The sequence below is a fragment of the Dendrobates tinctorius genome, unplaced genomic scaffold, assembly GCF_039654945.1.
Source record: "Dendrobates tinctorius isolate UK_male_01 unplaced genomic scaffold, ASM3965494v1 ptg000257l, whole genome shotgun sequence".
NCBI classification, from domain to species: Eukaryota; Metazoa; Chordata; class Amphibia; order Anura; family Dendrobatidae; genus Dendrobates; species Dendrobates tinctorius.
Genome location: NW_027361924.1, coordinates 5532514 through 5546461, shown reverse-complemented (window position 1 = coordinate 5546461; position 13948 = coordinate 5532514). Strand labels below are relative to the sequence as shown.

Below are 13948 nucleotides of genomic sequence, written 5' to 3'. Positions count from 1 at the left end.
AATAAAATAAATATAAAAAAGTTAAAAATAAATAAAAAGATAAGTAAACAATGGGAAAATAGAAAAAAGAAAAAATAAATGTAAAAAATAAACATGAAATGCAAAAATTAAATACATACAAAGTTAAGTAAATATAGGGAAAATAATTAATTAAAAATAAAAAAATAAACAAAATGGTATAGAAATAAATAAAAAGGTGAGTAAAAGGGCAAATAAAAAAAGAAAATAAAGAGAAAAAATAAAAAAGTTAAAAAAACAAAAAGTAAAACAATAAGTATAGTAAAGTAAAAATAAGTAAATATATATATATATATATTTTTTTAAATAAGCACAACATGAAAAAAGTAAAAATTAAAATAAAAAATAAGTAAATAAAGGGAAAATAGAAAAAGAAAAAAATAAACAACATAAAAAAATAAATAAAAAAGATAAGTAAATAAAGAGTAAATATATAAAAAACATAAAAAAGTGAAAATAAATAAAGTAAATAAAAGAATTAACCTAAAAAAAACAACATAAAAAAGAAAAAAATATTATAAATTAATTAATAAAAAAATAAGTAAATAAAGGGAATATAGAAAAAGAAAATAAAGAAAAATTAGAAAAAAAAATCCCTTTACAGCTCCATTATGTTAAGGGCCGATGCTAACATTGGGATTTCACGCATGAGTTCTATCTGTGACGGAACACAAGCCCATTACAGTCTATGCGGCTGTTCACACGGCTGCAGTTTTTTCACGCTCCGTTTTGGATCCTAGAGATGGTTCATAACCTCCAATGCAGGCCTCGTTCAGAAGTCTGGTTTTCGCGCACGATTTCTATCTACGGTTTTCACGGATGGCGCTCGTACCTGTGATGATTCGGTGAGGTCTGAGCCCCCCCGGACCACCACTGACCAAAACTTTTGTAACATATGAAAAGTTTTCTAAAAGTTCATTTACTTTGAAGACCCCACATCCAGGATTGAAAATGAAAAGGAAAAAGTGAAAAGAAAAAGTTTTTCAAACTTTGGGCACCTAAAGCCCACTTTACACCCCCCTTAACCCCTTGTGAGCAGGAGAATGTCAGCTTTGTTGCAGCCACTTCCTGTCAGCAGCCCACACCTCCAGTGAGGCCAGGCTGGGCCCCCGATCATTGGCTGCAGTGTGCTCAGGGCTGGGCCTCCTCAGAACTTCAGCACTTCCACCCTGAGCCCCGCCAGGAAGCCAGCACTGAGCTCACTGGCAGAGGTAGGGGGTTACATTGTTGCACTGCTTCCTTCCTTCCAGTTTTGGGGGTCTGGATTGGTATGGGGGGCACTGAGCGCGCTGGGGCGACATCTGTGGGGCTGAACTTTGCACGTTGGTTCAGGTTGGATGATTGGGGTTGGGTCGGGCTCCAGTCGTGACTTATGGGATGGGGGCAGACGGGGACCCCACTGCGGTCCCCTAGGTCCCTCCTGTGGGTTCAGTTGTGGAATTAGACCCCACTGTGGGGTACGAGGCGGTATATCAATAATGGGGGGGGTCATCTATTTTGATTCGGTCTCAGTTCAGTCTTTATTGGCCTCTTGGGGTCGTGCAGGTGATGGCGGCGCCGTCAGGTGGTCCTGCAGGTACAGGTTGGGGGCAAAGGGGGATTTTGCAATGTGCATAGAAGTATTAATAGGGCTGGACGGATAGTATTGGGAAGTGGCGCCCACATGGCCAGCACAGCTTTAATTTGGCACTTGCTCCTCCTAAATCCCTATTGCTGAGCCTTGTAGTTCCACTACAACCTTATGTATAGGGGGCCTCGCTCTCCTGCTACAGCCTGACAGTATATGGGAACATATTAAGGAGTTGCACTACAAGCAATTGCAAGGGTTAATGCCGCTGCATGAGTTACTTCCAAGCTGCCCCATCTTTAGCTAAAATCCGTGCTCCGCTGCGGATTATATCCCACCTTATATGTGATGGTGGGCAATCGCTCATATTGCAATCCCCTAATGGTCCCACGTTTTAACCTCTGAGCTGCTTTCGGTCGTCATTTGCACAATCTCCATTTTTGGACCTTCTCTGATCCAAAACTTTCCCATACGGGGATTTTTATTTTTCTATAACAAACCAGTAACTTAAAAAATTTTGTGGGAGTGTAAATTTCAGGTTAGACCGGTTCTCTGAGGCTCTCCTGGGCCGTCATTAACCCGTTGGGCTGCGCTGCATCGCACGGCGAGGATCGCGGGGACGGGTTGAGACTCGCAGCGGCAGGGCGCAGATTCCTGACTTGTAGGGTGACGCGGAGGAATCCTTGAAGTCAGATTCTGCTTTTTCTTGTGTTGTAAGATCTCTTCTTGCTGTCAGTGAATGGAAACCTCCTTGTTTAGGCCAAACGCACGTTACTTCTCACTGCTGATGGTTTGCTACAATTGTATCCAGTCTACACAATCCTCTGCAGTGACAGACCTCAGGCTTGTGTGACCACCCAGGACCCCCGCTCTCATTAACGTATCATCCGAGTACTCCGATCAGTGTAAGAGCATAAGATTAATAGATCCGTCAACAGGAGCTTTTTGGTTTTTTCCTGATTTACCTCTAAAGTTTCTGAGGTTTTTCCCTTTTTTTCTTTTCTCTAAAATCAGGTCACAATGTTGCGGCTGCCGCTGATTTCTCAGGTCACTAATGTCTCTTAAGCCGCAATGTTGAATGGGGTATCCAGGATTTGTATCGCTAGGTGATGCAGTATCCAGCACAGCGCCATCCATGTCCATGTGGCCATATAGGGTACTGCAACTCAGCATAGTGAAGTGGGTACTGGCTGGTTCCCTTGTGGGTGGGGCACTGTGATGCTGTGAGGGTGCTGGATGGTTCCCTTGTGGGGGGTGCACTGCTGTGAGGGTGCTGGCTGGCTCCCTTTTGCTGTGAGGGTGATGACTCCCTTGTGGGGTGCACTGTGGTGCTGTGAGGGCTGGCTGGCACCCTTGTGGGGGTGCACTGTGGTGCTGTGTGGGGGGCTGGCTGGCTCCCTTCTGGGGGGGCTGGCTGGCTCCCTTTTGCTGTGTGAGGGGGGGGCTGGCTGGCTCCCTTTTGCTGTGTGAGGGGGGGGGCTGGCTGGCTCCCTTTTGCTGTGTGAGGGGGGGGGCTGGCTGGCTCCCTTTTGCTGTGTGAGGGGGGGGGCTGGCTGGCTCCCTTTTGCTGTGTGAGGGGGGGGGCTGGCTGGCTCCCTTTTGCTGTGTGAGGGGGGGGGCTGGCTGGCTCCCTTTTGCTGTGTGAGGGGGGGGCTGGCTGGCTCCCTTTTGCTGTGTGAGGGGGGGGGCTGGCTGGCTCCCTTTTGCTGTGTGAGGGGGGGGCTGGCTGGCTCCCTTTTGCTGTGTGAGGGGGGGGGCTGGCTGGCTCCCTTTTGCTGTGTGAGGGGGGGGCTGGCTGGCTCCCTTTTGCTGTGTGAGGGGGGGGGCTGGCTGGCTCCCTTTTGCTGTGTGAGGGGGGGGGCTGGCTGGCTCCCTTTTGCTGTGTGAGGGGGGGGCTGGCTGGCTCCCTTTTGCTGTGTGAGGGGGGGGGCTGGCTGGCTCCCTTTTGCTGTGTGAGGGGGGGGGCTGGCTGGCTCCCTTTTGCTGTGTGAGGGGGGGGGGGCTGGCTGGCTCCCTTTTGCTGTGTGAGGGGGGGGGGCTGGCTGGCTCCCTTTTGCTGTGTGAGGGGGGGGGCTGGCTGGCTCCCTTTTGCTGTGTGAGGGGGGGGGCTGGCTGGCTCCCTTTTGCTGTGTGAGGGGGGGCTGGCTGGCTCCCTTTTGCTGTGTGAGGGGGGGGGGCTGGCTCTGGGGGAGCTCTGTTGAGTCTACATACAGTTTCCTTATTTCTATGTCCCCTTTAGTATATTCTCCGGTTTCCACAAGTTCTGATTTCTTAGCTCCAGTTGTCTTCCGATCCGTGTGACTCCCATCTACGTACATGTATTGCTGCGCTCGCAGGACGTGGGGTCTGCTATACAGGAGAATTCCTCTCTATATAACACAGACTTGCTTTAGTTCCCTTTTTATGTACGTCACTGATACTTATGTCTGCCTCCTTCGTATTTTGATGTCGCACATTTCCAGCGCTGAGACGCCCCAGAGACCCTGACATCAGCCCCCCTTATAACGCTTCTGGAGGATTATTGGGCCTGTGGGGTACGGTGTATGTACAGGATTAGATGAGGTGATGAATGGACATTCCTGACGTTTCTGGAAGTTGGTCTGACATGTCTGTAGACGCTGGAGTAGTCCGGATCTGTGAAGGTGTCCTGACCCTCCTTACAAGGAGATATAGCGGAACCCGTCTCTCCGAGCTCCCGGTGACTTATTCTGCTTCTTTTCCTCCGGTCGCAAGGAGACTTTTATCCGCCATTCTTCATTGGTGCCCGATGCAGTGTTTTGTAGGGTGGATGAATAGTAGGAAACGTTGTGGAGAACCGGTGGTCCGCTCTGAGGTGGTCCACCAGCAAATGGCAGCATGAAGGTTTCGCCCAACTCGTTCTCTATTGTTGAGGAGAACCATTACAAATACCTGTGTGGTTTTGCTGCTGGGCCACATTCCCTTTTAAAGAGGTTGTCTGAAGTTTGGAAGTTATCCCCACCTGCTGGATGTCCAACCATTGGACCACCACCAATGCTGAGAACCGTGGTTGTGAATGGGGTGGTGGTCAATCAAGCACACTAAACTACAACCCTTCCGATGAGTGGTGGTGGCTCGTCTTCTGTAGCAGTCTGCAACTTGGTGACCAAGGCTGGTGGTGGCACCTCCAGCCAACCTTGCTTCATCGTAACTTCCATACCTGGGGACACATTTTGAGGGCCATATATTATAACTTCGCCCTGTTTTCTTCTGTACGGTGGATAAAATATCCACTTTCTTTCCTCGGCCTTCAGTTTTCTCGGGTGGGAGTTTTCCTCATTGTCGTTGTCTTTCAGTTACAATGAGGAAATATCTTCTTGACTTGTTGAAAGGAATTCGACCAACAGAACACTCCCCGGTAACCTTTACCTCGAGGATGAGGAACAACTTGTCATCGTGCTTATGGAATGACATGGTGCCATAAAGCCGTGAAAGTGTCACAATCACGGCCTTAGTGAGTCAATGGCTGATAAGGACGCCTCTATTCCTGACCTCTACTCTTGAAAATTGGTATTAACCTTGGAACCAAGTACTAGTAGCATCACCTGTATGATACGGAGGTCTACAGTACACATGTCCATGCGCCCTTGCTATGTGTTGCTTACCTGTACCCTCCTTGCTTTCTTCCCTTATGGTCAGCTCCCTATTTACCCGATTTAACCCAGCATACATCTGTGATTTGATTTCTTCACTCAAGTCCTTTTAAGCCTGGCTCAGGCATCCATGAGTGGCCCGAGTATTTGGGAAGGTATAACGCCTTTGTACCATGTGCTTTTGTAGGAGTTTGCCTCATCTTCCTCTCCTGACTAATTATTCTCCCTGACTCTCTCTTCTGCTTTCCAGCATCTGACTACTGCACTCGCAACTCTCTGCTGTTCCTGTGGTTAACTGCATCCCTGCTGCAAGATACCGGAGTGTATCTGCATCTCTGCTGTTCCTGTGGTTAACTGCATCCCTGCTGCAATATACCGGAGTGTATCTGCATCTCTGCTGTTCCTTTGTTACTGCCCTCTACTGTTTCCAGCCTCACTTGCCCATCTGTGATCCGGCTTTCTCTGCTGCCCTGATCCTCCTTGATGCACATTGTCCATTTCTGCTGTATCGTCTCCTCCGGTCCGTGCTTCTAACCCTGGCCTACAGCTTGGAGACTTCACCTTCCCTGATGCGCTCATCACACTATGTACACGGTCCCACAGGAACCATTGGTTCGTAATGGCGTATCATGAGAAGGGCCGTATGCCGTGTCTGGTCCGTACGTAACCACATCGGACCATTCTACAATAAATATCTTTTACAATGTCCCATCAATTTTCATCAACAGACACGAAAATGTCCTTAGCTCCTCCAGTCGCTGGATTGTTGTACGTCCTTCAGCATCTATATCACCGGTGCATTGGATGGGCTGTGTTATCTCTACAGCGCCCCCCACCACACACCTTGTATTATCAATCTAATCCTTTACATATATAACTGGGCTACAAAAAGAGTCAAGTCAGTGTGTGAACTGTCATAATACTGATCCTGAGTTACACCTGTATTATACCCCAGAGCTGCACTCACTATTCTGCTGGTGCAGTCACTGTGTACATACATTACATTACTGATCCAGAGTTACATCCTGTATTATACTCCAGAGCTGTGCTCACTATTCTGCTGGTGCAGTCACTGTGTACATACATTACTGATCCTGAGTTACACCCTGTATTATACCCCAGAGCTGCGCTGCACTCAGTATTCTGCTGGTGCAGTCACTGTGTACATCCATTACATTACTGATCCTGAGTTACATCCTGTATTATACTCCAGAGCTGTGCTCACTATTCTGCTGGTGCAGTCACTGTTTGTACATACATTACTGATCCTGAGTTACCTCCTGTATTATACTCCAGAGCTGTGCTCACTATTCTGCTGGTGCAGTCACTGTGTACATACATTACTGATCCTGAGTTACCTCCTGTATTATACTCCAGAGCTGTGCTCACTATTCTGCTGGTGCAGTCACTGTTTGTACATACATTACTGATCCTGAGTTACCTCCTGTATTATACTCCAGAGCTGCACTCACTATTCTGCTGGTGCAGTCACTGTGTACATACATTACATTACTGATCCTGAGTTACATCCTGTACTATACCCCAGAGCTGCACTCACTATTCTGCTGGTGCAGTCACTGTGTACATACATTACATTACTGATCCTGAGTTACATCCTGTATTATACTCCAGAGCTGTGCTCACTATTCTGCTGGTGCAGTCACTGTGTACATACATTACTGATCCTGAGTTACACCCTGTATTATACCCCAGAGCTGCGCTGCACTCAGTATTCTGCTGGTGCAGTCACTGTGTACATACATTACTGATCCTGAGTTACCTCCTGTATTATACTCCAGAGCTGCACTCACTATTCTGCTGGTGCAGTCACTGTGTGCATACATTACATTACTGATCCTGATGTATCCTGTATTATACTCCAAAGCTGCACTCACTATTCTGCTGGTGCAGTCACTGTGTACATACATTACATTACTGATCCTGAGTTACCTCCTGTATTATACTCCAGAGCTGCACTCACTATTCTGCTGGTGCAGTCACTGTGTACATACATTACATTACTGATCCTGAGTTACCTCCTGTATTATACTCCAGAGCTGCACTCACTATTCTGCTGGTGCAGTCACTGTGTACATACATTACATTACTGATCCTGAGTTACATCCTGTATTATACTCCAGAGCTGCACTCACTATTCTGCTGGTGCAATCACTGTGTACATACATTACATTACTGATCCTGAGTTACCTCCTGTATTATACTCCAGAGCTGCAGTCACTATTCTGCTGGTGCAATCACTGGGTACATACATTACATTACTGATCCTGAGTTACATCCTGTATTATACCCCAGAGCTGCACTCACTATTCTGCTGGTGCAGTCACTGTGTACATACATTACATTACTGATCCTGAGTTACATCCTGTATTATACTCCAGAGCTGCTCTCACTATTCTGCTGGTGCAGTCACTGTGTACATACATTACATTACTGATCCTGAGTTACATCCTGTATTCTACCCCAGAGCTGCACTCACTATTCTGCTGGTGCAGTCACTGTGTACATACATTACATTACTGATCCCGAGTTACCTCCTGGACATGTTTCTCTTGTGTTGCGTTGTTTTGGTTCTCGCCCGCTATAGTGTCTTCTGTGTCAGAAACTCTTTTGTCCTCCTTCCATAAACATTTTTTTTTTACTAACCAACGATTGGTGAAACTCATGTGAGCGTCCGTGTCGGGGCCCTTAGTAATACGGCGAGGGCTACCGGTGTGCTCTGTACAGGGTGCGCGTCTTCCCTATTGGCCTTTATTATGCAGCCTTTGGGGGCAGCTGCTTCGTTGTCAGTGACTAGATGGTGCCGTGATATTACAATATTTTTTTTTTTTTTTTGTAATCCACAACTGGGTGTGATCACCTGACGACAAGATCTGTTCTTTATCCTAATATCTCTGTTATTTGCGCAATGAATCGTAGAAGCAATCTTATAACTTAATGTCGCCTCCAAGTTCTGGGGGCTCAATCTCTTGATGTAAGTCGCAGTATTTCGTGGTCCTGTACTCTCTCCCTGCTGTATGTGTTTTTGTTTTTTGTTTTTTTTGTTTTTTTTTTTTAAATACTTTATCTATTTTCACCTTGAATGAGTATGACTTTATGTAACTTTATCTTCTTTGCTTTTTGACCTAAAGCAAACAAGTCTGTGCAGCTTACAGAGGCAGTCTAATGTATAGCACATACAGCTTTTAAAGAACACATGGATTGCAGGCTGTAATCCACGTCCTGCAGAAGTGAGTCCTCATGTAAACTGATCCAGAAACGCGTAGACACTGGGAAGAACCGACCCCCCCCCCCCCCCCCCCCCTCCCCATATTGATGGAAAATGGGAGTGTAGAGACTGTGTACGCGCGCGCACACACACGTCGGCTGTGGAGACTCGTTGTGACTTTGTATGGAGTCTGCAAGTTGGGGCAGGTTTTTATGAAACAGGAGAATGACTGAGTGTGTGACGCAGCCGACCCGATGATTAATGGGCCCTTCATCGGAGGATAAATGGGATTGTGACAGCGCCTCCAGTGGCCATAAGGTGAATAACAAAAAAAAAATCGCTGTAAATAAGTTACTTTTAATACTAAACTATTTTTTTTTTTTTTAAATCACTGATAGTATTAAAATGCTGTAGGCGCTTCTTTGCGGCTTTTTGCTAACATAGTCTTTTAGGAAAACTCACATTATTATACTTTTTTTTTTTTTTTTTTTTTTTTTTTCTTCAACCCCCTCATATCACTTCTGATATGCCAACCCAACTCAGAGGTGAGGGGCTATTGATTTATTTAATTTTTCCCGTTGCCCCTTCCAGGTTTGGCCATTCAGCTCTATATTCCAACCCCTGGAGGGGGGGGGTGTACAATTTTGCCACCATCCAACCAATGCCAGCCCTGTTTGTAAATTCTGATCTCTATCGCCACCTTATGGCCAAAACTGCATGGGGAGCAATTGCGGTTCCTCCAGAGCCCATAATCTGTAGCGGTTCTTTATGGGTTTAATTGTCTTTTTGAAGCATTAAAGCGGAGGTCTCCAACCTGACATCTCTCCGCTATTGCAAAACTCCCATTCCTATCATATCCAGATGTGATGGGGGTAGCAGTTTTGCAATAACCGGAGCGCCCCAGGTTGGACCTGACAAGGGTTTCTAAAGGCGGTGACCATTTTTCACTTGGCTCTTCATTGTTCGTGTTTTTGGACCTTTTTTATTGGGATATTTTTTTTTTTTTTTTCCCCAGCGCATAACGTGATCCGCTCCGTTCTGAAATTCTGATGACGCTCCTGTGCTCTGCCAACAATGAAACCCAAATCTGAGGACTGCGCTGCTCATCCCATTCCCTCCCCACCCCAGCCTCGCCCAAACAATGGGCACCCTTAAGTAAGATGGTTTGGAAATCCTTTTCATTTCCTACAGATGGAGTCACATATTTTAGGGTCAGTAGAGCTGGTTCAGCCTTGTTTGGTCTCCGTTGCAGGTAGGGACCTGGTTGGGAGGTCTTCTGCTCCAGCAATCTGCGGCTTAGCCTGAGACCAAGCAGCGCTCCCAAAAATGGTGCTTTCTTCTTGACCATATTAAGATGGACCCGACGTGTCTGGGGACCTGCTCCCGGCTCTTTGCGTTCGTTCAGAAACTTTTGGAGCTCTGACAGTAACGCGTACAGCGAGTCACATATTTTTTGTGATGGACGGTAAGGTATCAGTTTAGGAATTTTTACAATTTTTGAATATTTTTTTATTTTTTTTATTTTGGATAATTTACGTCTCTAAGAAGTTTTGCTATTTTCGCCGAGCTCGTCGTGTGTACAGATAGTGCCATCGGTCTCCGCTGACAGCCGCCGCGCCGCTCCGGAGTAATGCCTCCACTTGGCAGCTCGCTGCGGCATCTGCTAACCGGCACCGGAGCTCGGACGAGAGACGACTACTTGTGTTATCAAAATAAATCCTTGCGAGCAGAGAAAGGCGCCGGTGAGTCATGACAATGGGAACCGTCATAGACGCAAAAAGTATGTGAACCCCCCCCACTTCTTACTGTTTACCTTACATGACATTATCATACACGACCGCCAAGGAAAGGAGCTTAAAGGGGCGTCTGAGACTACAAACAGTCTGCTTCTACAGCGCCACTCTTGTCCATAAGTGTTTGGTGGTGGCACATTTTAGGGGCAGGCTCCATGGTGGAAACTGAGGCTTGGCCAATATGGCGCTATCGAAGACTTGCCCATATCAGACACCCATTGTGCTACTTAAAGCTATTTTTGGGGCGGTGGGGGGGAGACGTCTATGAAAAGAGAATTTGTGGTTGTCTCCCACTGTAATGGTGACCACCCGTTATCCTGTTGGAAAGTCTTTGTTTTAACATAGCTCTTGGGGGGGGTGGGGGTCATATACAGATTCGAGTAGTTCATACTACGGACACGTCATCCCCCTCTAAGTTCTTCCGATTTTGTTACACGGAGGGACGCCTTTTAGTCAAAAAAAAAAAAAAAACTAATTTCCTCCTGAAAATCATTTTTGGCAGACGCTTGCTTGGTGACCCTTTTTTGGGGTCAGCGATTTTTAAGAATGACCTAAAACAAGAGACCTGTCCATGGGTCCTCCTGAAAAAAATTAAGACATTGGTCCTCAGCGTCTGGTTCGTTTTTGATTTTTACTTTTCCCCTTTTATTTTCAGATTTTAAGTTGTCTTTATGAAGACCTTTCCTTCATGGTCATGTAACCAACCCATAAGCTATGGCCGGTGTTAATATTTGGTGGCCCTTCTAACGCAAGGAATCTGTTTGCAAGGTGTAACGCAAAATCTTGAAGCATCCTTCCATAGAACTAATGGGGGGGGGGGGGATTCTTGAAGCTCTAGCCATGGTAAAGAATGGCAAACTAATGATGAACTTGTCACCATGGTCTGGGTGATGTTGGGGGGTATCTGTTTGAAGACGAGGACTCGTCGTTTTTTGTGGTGAAGGTACTTTTTCTTGGGTTCCTCTCTGATTATCTTCCACTAACGTTGCAAGAGGGCATGGATGGTCCTCAAATTAGTCGATTGTCTTATCAATCTATCCAGAAGGTCCTGATAATTCAATTCTAGACCACCAGTTGGTATCTAAAATCTATAGGTGGCCATGTTCCACAAGCTTGACAGTAAGGTGAGCACTCGGGATGTGATCTTCATCATCTAGAGCAGTGTTTCCCAAACTCCAGTCCTCGTGGACCCCAACAGGTCATGTTTTCAGGATTTCCATAGTGTTACACATGTGAGAGAACTCCTGATGCCTTGATGATACTTCCATCACCTGTGAAATACTAAGGAAATCCTAAAAATATGACCTGTTGGGGTCCGCAAGGACTGGAGTTTGGGAACCACTGATCTAGAGAAACGTATCTGCTCTGTGTGATGTTCATGAAGATGATGGTGGTGGTAGATCTTTCACTCCAGAAGGTTCCTTGGTTCAGAACATTCGAGGTCAAAATACTTCCGAAGATATTGGGAGCATCTTCTACGCTCCAGATGGACTTTGGAAGCTCTTTAAAAGCCTTCCTAAATCTTAAGACTGAGTAGTCAGATGCCAAGACGTCAGCCTGTTCCATATTTTAGAAGATGACCTCTATGGACAGTGGAGGACCTCAAGTCTGTTTGGCCGATGCGGATTGGATATTTGAAGCCATATAACCTCCTAACGTGACTAACTTCTTTAATCCCTACTTTTAGGTTCCTTGAGGGCCAAATCTCCTTGTGAGTGTCTTGTGATCCTGGGATATTTACTTCTTTCTTCCCCTATGGTGGTGTTGTCTTCACATTCTAGCTGTTTGAATATTTTTATGTCTTGGAGCAGATACTGCTGGAATCTGGTTACTAGATGCCAATTTTTTTTTTTTTTTTAAAGGGGCTTGTGTAGTCTCCTGACCTGTCTGTTTTAGTGAATACATGTTTTCCCCAACAAATTACAAGTCTGGAGCTTCTTTTCCTAGACGTCTGTGTTGTGTAATTCCTCTGTTATATTCCTCCAAGAAATTTTAGGAATAAAATGGCCGCTGGGTGTTGTTACTTAGGGGCGTATGGCCACCTGGTGGTGTTACTTGGGGGCGTGTCCCTACACGCTCTGACATTGTCCAATCAGTGACTGTGCTAAACAGTAAGGACACGCCCTCTTACTCCCAGTTGGAAAGAAATCTCCTAGGTTTGTGTCTGGAGACCTGATGGGAGACACAGTCGGAAAGAAATTAGATCATGAGTGCAAGTATCCGTCCTAGGTGACACTAAACACATATGATCCCCATCTGGACTGGAATGTCCCTTTAAGTGAATGTTAAAGCGATAGTGCGCCACCTAGAGGGCAGTCTCTTATTTTAGGGGTAGTTAATATTAAATATTCTCTGTGGTGAAGGATAGGGGTCCCCTAATGCTTAAACTCTTTAGACACCACTTGATTGCATTTACGATCTGCTCTGGAGGACTCGGTGACCTTGTATTAGTCGCCCATTCATTCACAATAGCATCATGTAATACCACTTATCACCAGCAGTGGCCACCGCAGGAAAAATGTTCATCTTTCCCTGATGATCATGATTGATCGCCGGGGATCAGGTCCACTTCTTTTCTTTTTTTTTTTCTTTTTTTTTTCTTTTTTTATAAATGACAGGCGCATCCCCTTTAAGTCCTATAGGATTAAGCACTGATTATATCAGATGACTACTATGATTATGAAACAGAAGGCGCTGGATGAACATGATATATGCATATATACTGTACATAGTGCATAGGTTCCGCTCCTATGGATAATGAAGGGCCGTGAAATGGTTAAACATATTTATCCTCTACTGTAAGCAGCACTGGATCCATGGGGGTCTTCTCTGAGGATAAATCTTGTGATCTCATCATTCTGGCTTCAGATTTGCAAGACCTCCCTCTGACAACCCTTCTTGTCCTCAGCGGGGGTGAGGGAGATGTTTAGAAATATCACAGGTGTTTTTCAGCTGATGGTGGCTCTTTGTGGATTAACTGTTTTCAGCTGCTTTCCTGCTACAATGTATCGGTGCAGGAAAAATATATCTCCCTTCTCTGAAGTGCAATTGTAGCAAACCCTCAGCTGTGGGAAAGGTTTTACTATTCAGGTGCTGACCAAAACTGGAATTGTAACAGACCCTCAGCTGTGAGTAGTGTGTTGTTTTCCACCTCTTGGTTGCAGTGTTTAGATTCATCTGTTTGGAAGTGTTTACTGTCCCTCCAATGCCCCCACAGGGTAGATGAAGTATTACACGGCGGAGTCCTCCAGGGACGCTCTCTATGTACTCGCGCTCATGGCTGATTTAATGGGATCCTGAAACGGTGCCATAATCGTCATCTTTAGGGTCAGGCGGCTAAATGATGGATGGCTCGACCACCGGTATAATAATTTATCCAATAATCATCTCTACTCGTCCGTCCCCACTAACTATCCCATAATTATAAGCCAGATATGTGGAAGTGGAGAGGAGATTGCCTGCGATGTATTGAATTACCCTGCTAGTCTGGGATTAAGGCTTTTTATTAAAAAATAAATAAATAAATAAAATAACAGCGCCCCCGTCTAACCACAGGTTGTGACTGGTATTACAAGTCAATTCAAAATGAAGTAAGCTGAGCAGTGATACCGAACACAACGTGAAGACAAGGATGGCGCTGACACAAAATACAGATGTGAGAATGAAGCCCGGACACGGGTCACACGGCCAAAGATGGTGGCGTCGTTCAAGTGAAGGTTCCGCAGGCACCCCC

The 13948-nt window shown here is 45.9% G+C and overlaps 1 protein-coding gene across 1 annotated transcript in view; it reads left to right on the top strand.

Annotated features, from left to right (window-relative positions):
* The first annotated feature begins 1072 nt into the window (after positions 1-1072).
* LOC141069160 (rho GDP-dissociation inhibitor 2-like) overlaps positions 1073-13948 on the top strand; it is a 38065-nt gene continuing 25189 nt past the window's right edge. The window contains exon 1 of the mRNA XM_073558539.1: positions 1073-1229. The gene's annotated coding sequence lies outside the window, so the exon portion shown is untranslated. The remainder of the gene's footprint in view (positions 1230-13948) is intronic.